We start from the raw sequence: 13174 nt of genomic DNA, 5'->3' as shown, positions 1-13174 counted from the left end.
CTTAATTCTTTGTTAGTAATTTACACAAATATATGAGCTGTCCGGTGTGACTACTGCCTGTTCGATGGCCTTCAAGATAGGCTGAAAACAGGAAATAAAGATTTGCCCCATGTTTGGGGCCTAGCAAGGTAATCTAAATAGTTAACATTTCACACACACACACACACACACACACACACACACACACACACATATATATATATATATATATATATATATATATATATATATATATATATATATATATATATATATATATATATATATATATATATATATATATATATATATATATTCTCCCATGTGAGAACAAGGGGGGGGAACGCACAGGACACGTCTCCCCCAAGTAGCTCTCCTCAAAACACCTGCAGGCAGAACAAGAAGCAACGGATGGAAACTAACCCAGGAGAGATCCAGCCTAGAACTGAGGAGAAATTTCCCGGCATTGAGGACAAATAACCAGTGGAACGACTTGCCACCAGAACTTGTGGGTGGTGCTACATCACCGGAGGCTTTCAAGAAGAGATTGGACAATCACTTGTCTGAAATGGTATAGGGCCTTCTGCTTGAAGAAGGGGGGTGTGTGGACTAGAAGACCTCCAAGGTCCCTTCCAAACCAATTATTCCATGTTCTTGAATAGGTCTTCACTCTGTGTTCTCCAGAGCTCCCCAAGGCAGGACAAGAAGCAAAGGATGGAAACGAACCAAGGAGAAGATCCCAAATACTTCGACTAAGGAGAAACTTCCTGGCAAGGAGAACAATAAACCAGTGAAAGGACTTTTGCCTACAGAAGTTGTGGGTGCTCCAAACACTGGAGGTTTCTAAGAAGAGAGTAGACAACCGTCTGTCTAGAACGGCGTAGGGTTTCCTGCCTGAGCAGGGGGTTGGACTAGATGACCTCCGAGGTCCCTTCCAGCTCTGTTATTCTGTCAGGTCCTGGGAACATCTCCTAGCTGGCACACCTCAGGTGTTTTTCAAATATTTATTTATTATTTAATTGTTTAGAAAGTTTTTTACGGCTGCCCAAGTCGGTCACAGAGATTTCGGAAGCCAAATCCCGAATACAGACCCCAATAAAACCACACAGCTCCCTGGCAACAACAATCAGACCAGCCGCTGGATGGGTTCCGTGTCATTCTGGGGTCCCCAGGTCCATTCGGCAGAACCAGGTCTTGAGGACCTGGCTAAAGAGCGTCAAAATGGGGCGGGGGGCACCTTATCTTTCCCTGAAGTTGCCACTAGGGGGAAGGCCTTCTTCTGGGTCCCACCAGGTGGACCTCCTTAAGGAGTGAGGCTCCATAACATCCCTCCCCTCCCTGCTTTGGTGGGCCAGGTAGATGTAAGTGGGGGAAATATCCCGGCCAGAACAGCTGAGGGTCTCCTGCTGATTGGCCCCCAAATCACCCAGCTGGTTTTCATGCCTACAACGAGACTAGAACTCACCGTCTCCTGGTGATTGACTTAAAAATCACCCAGGCACATTTCATGCCTAAGGCGGGATCTCTTGGTGCTTGGCCCCAAGTCACCCAGCCGGCTTTCATGCCTACGATGAGACTAGAACTCACCGTCTCCTGGTGATTGACTCAAAAATCACCCAGGCGCATTCCATGCCTAAGGCGGGACTAGAACTCACCGTCTCTTGGTGCTTGGCCCAAAGTCACACAGCTGGCTTTCATGGCTTAAGGCAGGACAAGAACTCACCGTCTCTTTGGCCCAAAGTCACACAGCTGGCTTTCATGCCTAAGGCAAGACTAGAACTCACTGTCTCCTGGTGATTTGACTCAAAAATCACCCAGGCGCATTTCATGCCTAAGGCAGGACTAGAACTCACCGTCTCCTGGTGATTTGACTCAAAAATCACCCAGGCGCATTTCATGCCTTATGGCAGGACTAGAACTCACCGTCTCCTGCTGATTGGCCCCAAATCACCCAGCTGGCTTTCATTCCTAAGGCGGGACTAGAACTCAACATCTCCTGGTGCTTGGCCCCAAATCACCCAGCCTCCTTTCATGCCTAAGGTAGGACTGGAACTCCCAGTCTCCTGGTGATTGGCCCAAAGTCACCAAGCCGGTTTTGGGACCTAAGGTGAGATTTGAACTCACCACCTCCTGCTTTCTAGCCTGGTGCCTTAACCCGAAAACCAAACCGGCTCTCTCGATCATTCCCTCCTGCTTTCATTGCGACTTTTTTTTTTGAACCTGCTCCGCAGACGCTGCACCCCTGGGCCTGGATCTCACTCTTTTCCAGATCTCTGCACAAGGTCGCTCTCTCTCCCTGGAAACGGATCGCGTGACTATGATACAGGGGACTCGCGCAGGGGGGTTGACTAGAAGACCTCCAAGATCCCTTCCCGCCCTGCTCTGATTATGATCGTGCTAAACAGCTCTTTGGAGCCAGTAATGGCTCCACTTCTGGTGCTCTGAGCATTGCACCCAAAAAATTGGGAGCCAAAGAGAGAGAAAAATATCATTTTCCACCCTATCGTCTTACATAGCAAAGCCAGGATGAGAAACAGGATATTTTAGGGTACCAGTAAACAAAACGAGACATTTAACTGCTCAATCGTTTCCCCCCCCTCTTACAGGGATGCGATATGGCGCTATTAAACCTTCGTTTTTCCTTCCCTTCATCCGCATGCTATATTTAATACGCAGCCGTTTTCAGAGAGGGAAGGAGAGGCACACCACCTTTTAAAAATTGCATGCCTTTCGCAGGCGGTCTTTGACTTACACGGTCCACTCAGTGACCGTCCAAAGATACGACGACACTCAAAAAACTGACTTATTGCGACCGTTTTTCACACTTACCAACCCCCGCAGCACCCCTGCGGTTCACGTGATCAAAACTCAGCGGCTCACATTTATGACGGCCGCAGAGTCCCCGGTGGGGTTATGCGATTCCCTCTTACAACCTCCCGGCCGGCAAAAGTCAGTATGGGAAGCCAGATTCACTTAACAACCACGTTATTCGCTTAATGACCGCAGGGACTCCCGTCCCACCTGAGGCAAGGAAGGTCTTAAAAATAGGGCGAAAACGTAGCAACTCTCTCGCTTAGCAACAGAAATTCTGGGCTCAAATCTGGTCGTAAGTCAAGGACCCCCTGTTTTCTTTTCTTTTTTTTTTAAAGGAACGGCTTTGATTTTCTGCCAAGCGGCTTCAGAAGGCAAACCATATGTTTTCCAGAATAGTTTATTAATTAGGCATCGCTCATTAAGCAGGCACGATGCCTATTAGACGCTGGAAGCGCTGAGAGAAGAAGGATGATTTCATAAGCAAGGTTGAAGCTCAGATGTGAACGGCCGCCGAGGAGACTTCCTCACCTCTGGCAACTGCACACCTGGAAAATTTAGTGCCTCCATCAGGCAGGTGGCGGAATTCAGCCGGTTCGCACCAGTTCGGCAGAAATGGTAACAATTTTTTTTGTTGCCCCAGGCCCAGGACGGACTTCCGGAAGCGGCATCCACGCAGAGAACCGGTTGGTCACCTATTTGAATCCCACCACTTGCCATCCGGTCAGGAGGGTGCCGTGGTGGAGAAGAACGCTTGAAAGACTAGGCAACTGGACTTCCTTGTTTTTCTCTGAAGATATTTCACTTCTCCTCCGAGAAGCTTCTTTGTTTCTTGTTTTCCTGACAGGGAGGACAATTCACCGGTGGAACAACCTGCCTCCAGAATCTGTGAATGCTCCAACACTGGAGGTTTTTAAGAAGAGACTGGACAGCCATTTGTTGTCTGAAATGGTATAGGGTTTTCTGCCTGAGCAGAGGGTTGGACTAGAAGACCTCCAAGGTCCCTTCCAACTCTGGTATTCTATTCTATTCTATTCTATTCTATTCTATTCTATTCTATTCTATTCTATTCTATTCTATTCTATTCTATTCTATTCTATTCTATTCTATTCTAAATTTTTCTATTCTAATTTTTCTATTCTATTCTATTCCATTCTATTGTATTCTATTCTGTTCTGTTCTGTTCTGTTCTAATTTTCCTATTCTATAATCCTATTCTATTCTATTATCCTATCCTATCCTATCCTATCCTATCCTATCCTATTCTATTCTATTCTATTCTATTCTATTCTATTCTATTCTATTCTATTCTATTCTATTCTATTTCTATTCTATTGTAATTTTTCTATTGTAATTTTTCTATTCTATAATCCTATCTTATCCTATCCTATCCTATTCTAATTTTCCTACTCTATTCTATTCTATTCTATTCTATTCTATTCTATTCTATTCTATTCTATTCTATTCTGTTCTGTTCTAATTTTCCTATTCTATAATCCTATTCTATTCTATTATTCCTATTCTATTCTATTCTATTCTATTCTATTCTATTCTATTCTATTCTATTCTATTCTATTGTAATTTTTCTATTCTAGTTTTCCTATTCTATAATCCTATCCTATCCTATCCTATCCTATTCTATTCTAATTTTCCTATTCTATTCTGTTCTGTCCTGTCCTGTCCTGTCCTGTTCTATTTTTCCTATTCTATAATCCTATTCTATGCTATTATCCTATTCTTCATATTCTATTCTATTCTATTCTATTCTATTCTATTCTATTCTATTCTATTCTATTCTATTCTATTCTATTCTATTCTATTCTATTCTATTCTATTCTTCAGAAGAGCTGAAAAACCTTCTTGGATGAGAAGCGAAACGTCTTCAAAGGAGAAACAACAAAGTCCAATTGCCTCCTGAAAAAGCACCTTTGGGATAACCTTTGGATTGACTGAGAATCTCCATGGACAGCACTTCAAAGAAAAGCCAACTTGAAATAGAAGTTTTGAACTCGGGGCTGACTGCCCAATGGAGTCCTAGGTAGACCTAATCAAGTAATCGACCTTCAAATATCTTACATCACCCAGCCAGGAAGGTCGCAAATAGAGATCACGTGACCCCAGAGGGCTGCAACTGTTTAAGTACATGCCAGTTGCCAAGCGTCCAAATTCGGATCATGTGACCACAGCGATGCTGCAACGGTCGTATGTGAGAGGATCAGCCGTAAGTCGCGTCTTTTCCAGTATCAATGTAACTTTGAATGGTCACTAAAGAAATGGCTGTAAGTCGGGGACCACCGGGCCCATCAACCGGAGGCAGATTGCAGGAGGCGGCGGGTTAAACCATGGTTTGTGAGGAGCAAAAATCGGAGGGCAGTAGAAGAAATGAAACAGTTAAAAGGAAGACAATTTAATTCGAATAGTAACAGTTATTTCATTATTTAACTGCTCGTTATTTAATGATTATTTAACAATAACCCGGCAAGGTCAAAAATGTCAATATGGCAGCCAGGAGCTCTGCCTGGTTTTTGCACAAACTTTGTGCTTTTTTGTTTAAAAAAACAACCCCTACGGACATAATCCCAGGGGTTAACAAACCTCGGGCCCTTTAAGAAAGGTAGGCCTTCAAGCAGAAATCTTTTAAAGCTGCGGATCAATTGCCAGGCGTCAAAGTCCCTCAAGACTGGCAGGCCTATAAATTTAATTAACAGCTAAATAAAAAAAGAAAGCCGATGGGTTTTGCAAAAGCCGGCTGCAGAGTTTGCGCCCCTAACAACTTCACCAAAATTGCCCCACAATTAATGGGTGTGTATTTGCAGGCCCGCCGTAGGGAAAATCCTCCCAAATCGATTTGGAAAAGAATTACCATGAAGGTAGACTATATTTTTTAAAAGCTGTTTACAGGGAGTCCTCGGCTTACGACCGTCACTGAGCCCAAAATTTACGTTGCTAAGCGAGATGTTGGTTAAGTGAGTTTTTGCCCCACGTTACGACTTTTCTCGCCACCTTTGTTAAGCGAAACATCGCAGTTGTCAAATTAGCAACACGGTTGTAAAGTGAATCTGGCTTGCCGGAAGGTCGCAAAAGGGGACCATGTGACACACACTCCCCCAGGAGACTGCAACTGTCATAAATATGAGTCACTTGTCAAGCATCCGACTGTAACTCAGAGGACGGTCATAAGTGTGAAACACCATCACAAGTCACTATTTTTCAGTGCCGTTGTAACTTTGCATTGTCACTAAGTGAACACTTGCAAGTCAAGGACTGGCTGTACTTATGGAGGCCTCCAGAACTTCAAATGCAAGAGCTAATCTCAAACCAAAGCAACCTGAAGTCTGCAACTTACTCATTTGATCTGAGCAAGGAGGTAACGTTTTGCACCCTTAGAACGAGTGTGCAATGACTAAGTCAGTTATACAACAACATAAAAAACCTTTACACACGAATGGCGGGTGTTGAAACGTTGCAATATCCAGAGCTACAGGCATTTCTCCCTCTTCCAGACTGCAAAAAATTGAAATCTGCATGTAGGCCTTGAAACCCTTGGCAAAACAGCAATTTGGAAAATAATAATAATAATAATAATAATAATAATAATAATAATAATAATAATAATAATAATAATAATAATAATAATAATAATAATAATAATAATAATAATAATAATAATAATAATAATTCGCCATCAGTCAATTACAAAAGGCGGCCTTACTAGGAACTACTTCCATCCTGCGACGATATCTGTAATACCATCAAACATCCACATCTGCCTATTCCAGATCCTTGGGAAGGACTCAATAGGTAGACAAAAAGGCCAGATCCAGTCTGAACATCTGGCTGACTGTGCGATGATCAATAGTAATCATCATCATCATCATCATCATCACATTGAAGAAGAAGAAGAAGAAGAAGAAGAAGAAGAAGAAGAAGAAGAAGAAGAAGAAGAAGAAGAAGAAGAAGAGAAGGAGGAGGAGGAGGAGGAGGAGGAGGAGGAAGAGGAGGAGAAGAAGAAGAAGTTTAAGCGCATTATTCTCTCCCAGTCTGCAAACACATAATTTGATCTAATTGAGGATAATTCCAGTTTGTTCCAAGCAACCACCTCACCACCCCACCTTAATGTCAGTTGCAGCACTTTTCGGAGGGGGGATGCAGGCCTGATTGAGGTTTAAATAAGGTAAGCATTGAACTAACCGCCTTTGGAGAACAAGCGTCTTCGGCTTGAAGGTCTTTTGGCTTCAGGCTCCATTTTCCCCATAATGCAATGCAGGAAGCATGGAGGGAAGGAGGAAGAAAATGGCCCCTACTTGAATTTTCTCCAGCACAGCTTTCTTTAATCGACCTGTGATTGCATTTTTGAAAATTACCAGCCGGTAGGCTGGGAAGGATGAGATTTGTAATCCAACCTCTAAGAATTGGCCAGCCTAGGGAGAACTCTTCTAGAAGAATCCTGTAATGGAGGAGTTGCTTTGCATTTTTCCAGGCCTCGGAAGGCTGCACGGTTAGCTTTTGCACTCTGCAGCAGATCAGAGGTTGCATTTTGGACATGCACAAGCTGCAGGCCTACGCTGCATTTATGCATGTTTTTGATGCGCCGCCGTGGCCACTGCAAAGGAGGCTGGAAGGAGGCTCACTTTGAAGAAGATGCAAAATAAAAAAGCAAACGTCTTCCGCGGCGTGAGTTTTGCATCCAAATATATTTTATTCTTTATACCGTTTCCATCTTCCCCTTAAACTATTAACCGAATCCACAGTGGTCAGGATCAGGGTCTCCGCTAGATGATTGACAGTCAGGCTGGAACTAAGTTAATCACCTAAAACGAGCAAACATCCTCAACCTCTCCACCCCCCCCCCCAAAAAAAATAAGTTATGCAGACCTAATCCACATAGCAAAGGATAAGGTCTGCAAACCCAAACAGTTAATTAAATTAACTGTCCCAGAGGAACTGCATGTTCACAAGAATAAAACACACACACACACACACACACACACACTGCTCAGGTGTCACCCTAGAATCAGCATGTAGACCTTCAAACTCCCCCAATAGCAGGAGTAGGCAACCTTGGCTCTTTTATGACTCATGGACTTCAACTCCCAGAATTCCTGAGCCAGCCACGCTGAGGGGAAAGGGGAGAGGTTTCCAAGCTGAGCCATGCTGGCTCAGGAATTCTGGGAGTTGAAGTCCACGAGTCATAAAAGAGCCAAGGTTGCCTACCCCTGGCCTAGGCCTAGGCCGTTTTATGACTTGTGGACATCAACTCCCAGAATTCCTGAGCCAGCATGGGGGAACTAAGGCTCCTTTATGACTGGTGGACTTCAACTCCCAGAATTCCTGAGCCAGCCATGCTGAGGGGAAAGGGAGAGGTTTCCAAGCTGAGCCATGCTGGCTCAGGAATTCTGGGAGTTGAAGTCCACAAATCATAAAGGGGCCACAGTTCCCCATGTTGGCTCAGGAACTCTGGGAGTTGAAGTCCATGAGTCATAAAAGAGCCAAGGTTGCCTGCCCCTGCCCTATAGCAATCTGCTACTGTACCCCCATTTCTTTACAGCCACCCCTAAACGTAAACTGTTTTGCTTTTAGGAATATCACAGCTACCTAGATCTCATTTTTATTTATTCTTCCGCAGCCCTGGCTCGAGTTGGAACTATTCTTCTGACAGTAGGAAACCCAAATAATTTGAAAATGCACCAAAGTCAAAAGAATCAGCATGGAGGAGGAATTTTATACACAGCTTGGACCAGAAGCTGCACCCTTTTGTAATCAATGGTGTAGTTCTGTGCATCAATTCTCAGATTCAATCAGGGTGTTTTTTGTTTTTCCCCCAAACGTGGCCCCTTTAAAATGGATGGACTTCAACTCCCAGAATTCTCAGACAGCCGTGGTGACTGGGGGTTTCTGGGAGTTGAAGTCCACCCATTTTCAAATATTTCTAATTAGGAAGGTCCTTCCACTTAAATACAGATAACCAGCATTATTATTATTATTATTATTATTATTATTATTATTATTATTATTGTTGTTGTTGTTGTTGTTGTTGTTATTATTATTATTAATAATAATAATAATAATAATAATAATAATAATAATAATAATACAGATTGCCATTTGGAACACAACACACCAATTATCGCAGTCATAGAGAACCAAAGCGTACAGTTGATTGATATCGCTGTACCGGGAGATGCCAAAGTCGAAGAAAAAGAACTGGAAAATATTATGAAATACCGCGACCTGGCCATCGAAACGGCGCGATTATGGATGAAATGCGTAACAGTGACGCCCATTGTCATCAGGGCACTGGGAACTATGTCTAAAAACTTTGCAAAACACATCAAGAAACTGCAGCTTCCCGCAATAACTCCAGCAAAGCTACAAAAAACTGCGCTACTCGGAACATCTTACATTTTAAGCAGATACCTGGTTGATACCTAGGATGCTGGCAGCAACCCTTGTCGACCGTTAGTGCCAGTCAATTTGAGTGTTCAGTTGAACGAGTTTCATGTTTTATGAATAAAAGTTTTATTATAACAATAAAGTTGGAAGGGACCTTGGAGTCATCTAAAAAAGCTGGAGCCTTGTAAAAGTTTGTCATGTACTGGAGCCTCAAAAAAATGTGGGATTGCAACTTTTTTTCTCAAGGAGGGCCTAAGGCTGAGCGTCCGCAGTGGGCAAAAAAGTCAAGATGGTGGTCACCAGGATGTGATCAAGGATCTACTACCCCTTTTTATCTGCCTCAGTGACTGGAGGGGAATAAAGCCCGTTTACCCTCATTTTGGGTTTTGCAAAATCTCAGCGAGAGCTTGATCTCTTTCAAAAGCAGCGTTTCTCAATCTCGGCTGCTTGAAGATGGGTGGACTTCAACTCCCAGAATTCCCCAGCCAGCAAAGTTAAGTGAAACATTCATTACGTGAATTTTACCCAATTTTATGACATTTCTCGCCACAGCAGTTAAGTCGATCACTGCAGTTGTTAAGTTAGTCAGATTAGTGAATCTGGCTTACCCATTGACTTTGCTCGTCAGACGGTCGTAAATATGAGTCAGTTGCCCAAGCGTCCGAATTTTGACCACAGGACCGCGGGGATACTGCAACTGTTGTAAGTGTGAAAAAAAGGTCATAAGTCATTCTTTTTCCCCCCAGTGCTGTTATAACTTTGAAAGGTCACTAAATGAACCCTTGTAAGTCAAGGACTATCTGTACTTACCTCAGTCCAGCCAGGACACGTAAAATTCTGTGCCACTGAATTCTTGCATTATGGCTTATTATTATTTTTCGTTTTTGAAAAGGGGGGGTGTCTCAGGAGGTGACAGAAAACCCCTTGGCTGATGTGGTTGAGGCTATTAAGGAAAGATCGGATCTGGTTAAAAGTTGGATGGATGGGTCACCACCAGGAAACCTTCGGGCTGCAAACTAGAGTAATCTGAGATTGGAAACGCAACGCAGAAGGAAGCAAAGCGGCCCAGAAGTGAATTTGGACGCGGACAGGATCCTCAAGGATCTAGTTTGGCTGGAGAAAAAATGTTGATTTTAATCTTACTGAGGGGGAAAGGAAAGGAAGATGGATTTCAGAAACTCTTGATTACATTTCAAGCTCTTTGGCTCTCTGTCTTGCGGTCTTGTTCTTGGCCACTTTCTTTGACTTATAAAAAAAATCTATATATCTATATATATACTATATGGATCTGGCATGTTCCCAGCACTTTCTACCATCTGCCAAAAAAGACTAACATAACAACAGAATTTGGTTCCTGCTTTTCCTCTCATACAAAGGGCTTCTGGAAAAGAAACAATAACGTGATCAGCTGCCTCTAATTGCCATTTTTGGACAGGTTTGGTGGCAGCTACTGGCTTAAAGCGTGAATTTAAGGCCGGTAGGGAGAGAGAGAAAAAAGATGCAGAAAAGGGACTTTTGTTGACAGAGATTGGAAAAAATAATAATCTATCAACCTGGCAAGGTAGATGGGCAGGCGATCAAGTCCAGGTGTGGAGCCATTCCAGCATCTGATCTTACATCCCAGTCTTGGCGCTTAAAGAGAAGTGAACTTCCAAAACATTTGGAAAAACAGAGAGAGAAAAAGGACGGAGGGAGGAAGAGGGAGGAGGGAGGGAAAGAACAAGGAAGGAAGGAAGGGAGGGAGGGAGGGAGGGAGGGAGAGAGGGAGGGGGAAGGAGGAGGGGACAGCCCCAAGGAATCCATCTTACTTCATACAAGGGACAGAGAGATCCACAGGCTCACAAAAATTGGTGCGAAAAAGTAGCCCATGGAAGGAAGGAAGGAAGGAAGGAGAAAGGGACAGAGGGAAGGAAAGGAAAGGAAAGGAAAGGAAAGGAAAGGAAAGGAAAGGAAAGGAAAGGAAAGGAAAGGAAAGGAAAGGAAAAGGAAGGAAGGAAGGAAGGAAGGAAGGAAGGAAGGAAGGAAGGAAGGAAGGAAGGAAGGAAGGAGACGAAGGAAGGAGACGAAGGGAAGGGAAGGAAGGAAGGAAGGAAGGAAGGAAGGAAGGAAGGAAGGAAGGAAGGAAGGAGAGAGATGAAGGGAAGGGAAGGAAAGGAAGGAAGGAAGGAAGGAAGGAAGAAAGGAAGGAAGGAGAGAGACGAAGGGAAGGGAAGGGAAGGGAAGGAAGGAAGGAAGGAAGGAAGGAAGGAAGGAAGGAAGGAAGGAAGGAAGGAAGGAGAGAGACGAAGGGAAGGGGAAGGAAGGAAGGAAGGAAGGAAGGAAGGAAGGAAGGAAGGAAGGAAGGAGAGAGACGAAGGGAAGGGAAGGGAAGGAAGGAAGGAAGGAGAGAGACGAAGGGAAGGGAAGGAAGGAAGGAAGGAAGGAAGGAAGGAGAGAGACGAAGGGAAGGGAAGGGAAGGGAAAGGAAGGAAGGAAGGAAGGAAGGAAGGAAGGAAGGAAGGAAGGAAGGGAATGCAGGAGAAGAAAAGAGAACAAAAAAGGGAAGGGGAAGGGAGGGGGAAGGAAGGAAGGAGGGAGTGAAGGAACTGGAGAGAAAGAAGAAAGGAGAGACCAAGAAAGAAAAAGAAAGAAAGGAATGGAAAGGAAAGGAAGGGAGGGAGGGAGGGAGGGAAGAAGGAAGAAAGGAAGGGTAAAGGAAAAGAAACTAAAGGGATAAAGAAAGGGAAGGAGGTAGAGAGACACCTGGAAGAGAAAGTGGAAAGGAACTGAATGTGACATGAGAGGAAAGAAGGTTGCGTGAAACTCTGCCACACAGCCATTTTAAATATTTTCTCTCGAAAAGCAAAGGGATTTAACCTCCCCTGAATAAGGGAACTTTTTAACATCTGAAGTGGGAGAGAAAGTGGAGAGCCTCCGAAAGTGGAGGGAGGAACAAGCACCGTCCAGGATGAAGCTCAAAGATAAAAACACTGGGATTTGTTTTGACTCCGGGCCATAAGGAGGATGCTGCGGTTGCCCGGGCAACGGGAGAATTCAGGGACCTGCACCCTCCAAGGATGGGTACCTGGAGGATACAGTTTCGAAGGGAGCCAGAGGAGGCTGTAAGGCATTCCTTTTTTTTTTAATTTTTTATTAAATTTATTATTTAAAAACATTGGACACAGTACCAGCGAGCTGACAAACCTTTTTGTCTACAATGTTTAAATATATATATATACATGTATATATGTACATCAAAAATACACTTAAATACACTTAAATTACAAATCGGTGAAATACCACAATATTTAAAACAGTGAGCTAGTCTGTAAAACCTAATAGAGACCTTTCTTTTTATCCATCCAAAGATACAATTTGTTCCAAATTCTATAATAGTCTGATTGGTCTTTATTCTTTAATTCCAAAGTTAATTTGTCCATTTCAGCGCAATCCCAAATTTTCCTAATAACCTCTTTTTCTCCTGGGATCTCATTCTTTTTCCATTTTTGCGCAAATGATATTCTAGCTGCTGTGATAATATGGATCATTAAGTATAGCACATCTTTAGGATATTTCTCTTTCGTAATTCCCAACAAGAAATTCCTAAAACACCTTTAACACCTGCCGCTGGCGTGATGCTTATCGGAGGCGTTGGACTGCAACAACCATCATCCCCAGCCTGCCTGGCTCCAAGAGACCCAGAAGGTAGCAGAATCTGAAAAACAGCCCAGAACGTCCCACGTGGGCTGCAAAATCCTTTCGAAAAGCGGCTGGATTACAATCGTAAGCGAGGGAGGTTTATTACGTGGAACTTTCCCCCTGAAGCCCTCTCCTTCTTTCCAACCAGCCGGGCTTTTAACAGGAAGAACAGCAAACTCCCAGAATCCCCCGTGCTGGCTGGAGCATTCTGGGAGTTGAAGTCCACATATCTTAAAGGCACCAAAGTCGAAATGCACCGCCATGGGCTGTCGGGGCACGTGGCACAAGACTGAAAGCGGGGGAGTATAAACCA

This window comes from Vipera berus, assembly GCF_964194415.1.
Source record: "Vipera berus genome assembly, chromosome: 7".
NCBI classification, from domain to species: domain Eukaryota; kingdom Metazoa; phylum Chordata; class Lepidosauria; order Squamata; family Viperidae; genus Vipera; species Vipera berus.
This window is presented reverse-complemented; position numbering follows the sequence as displayed.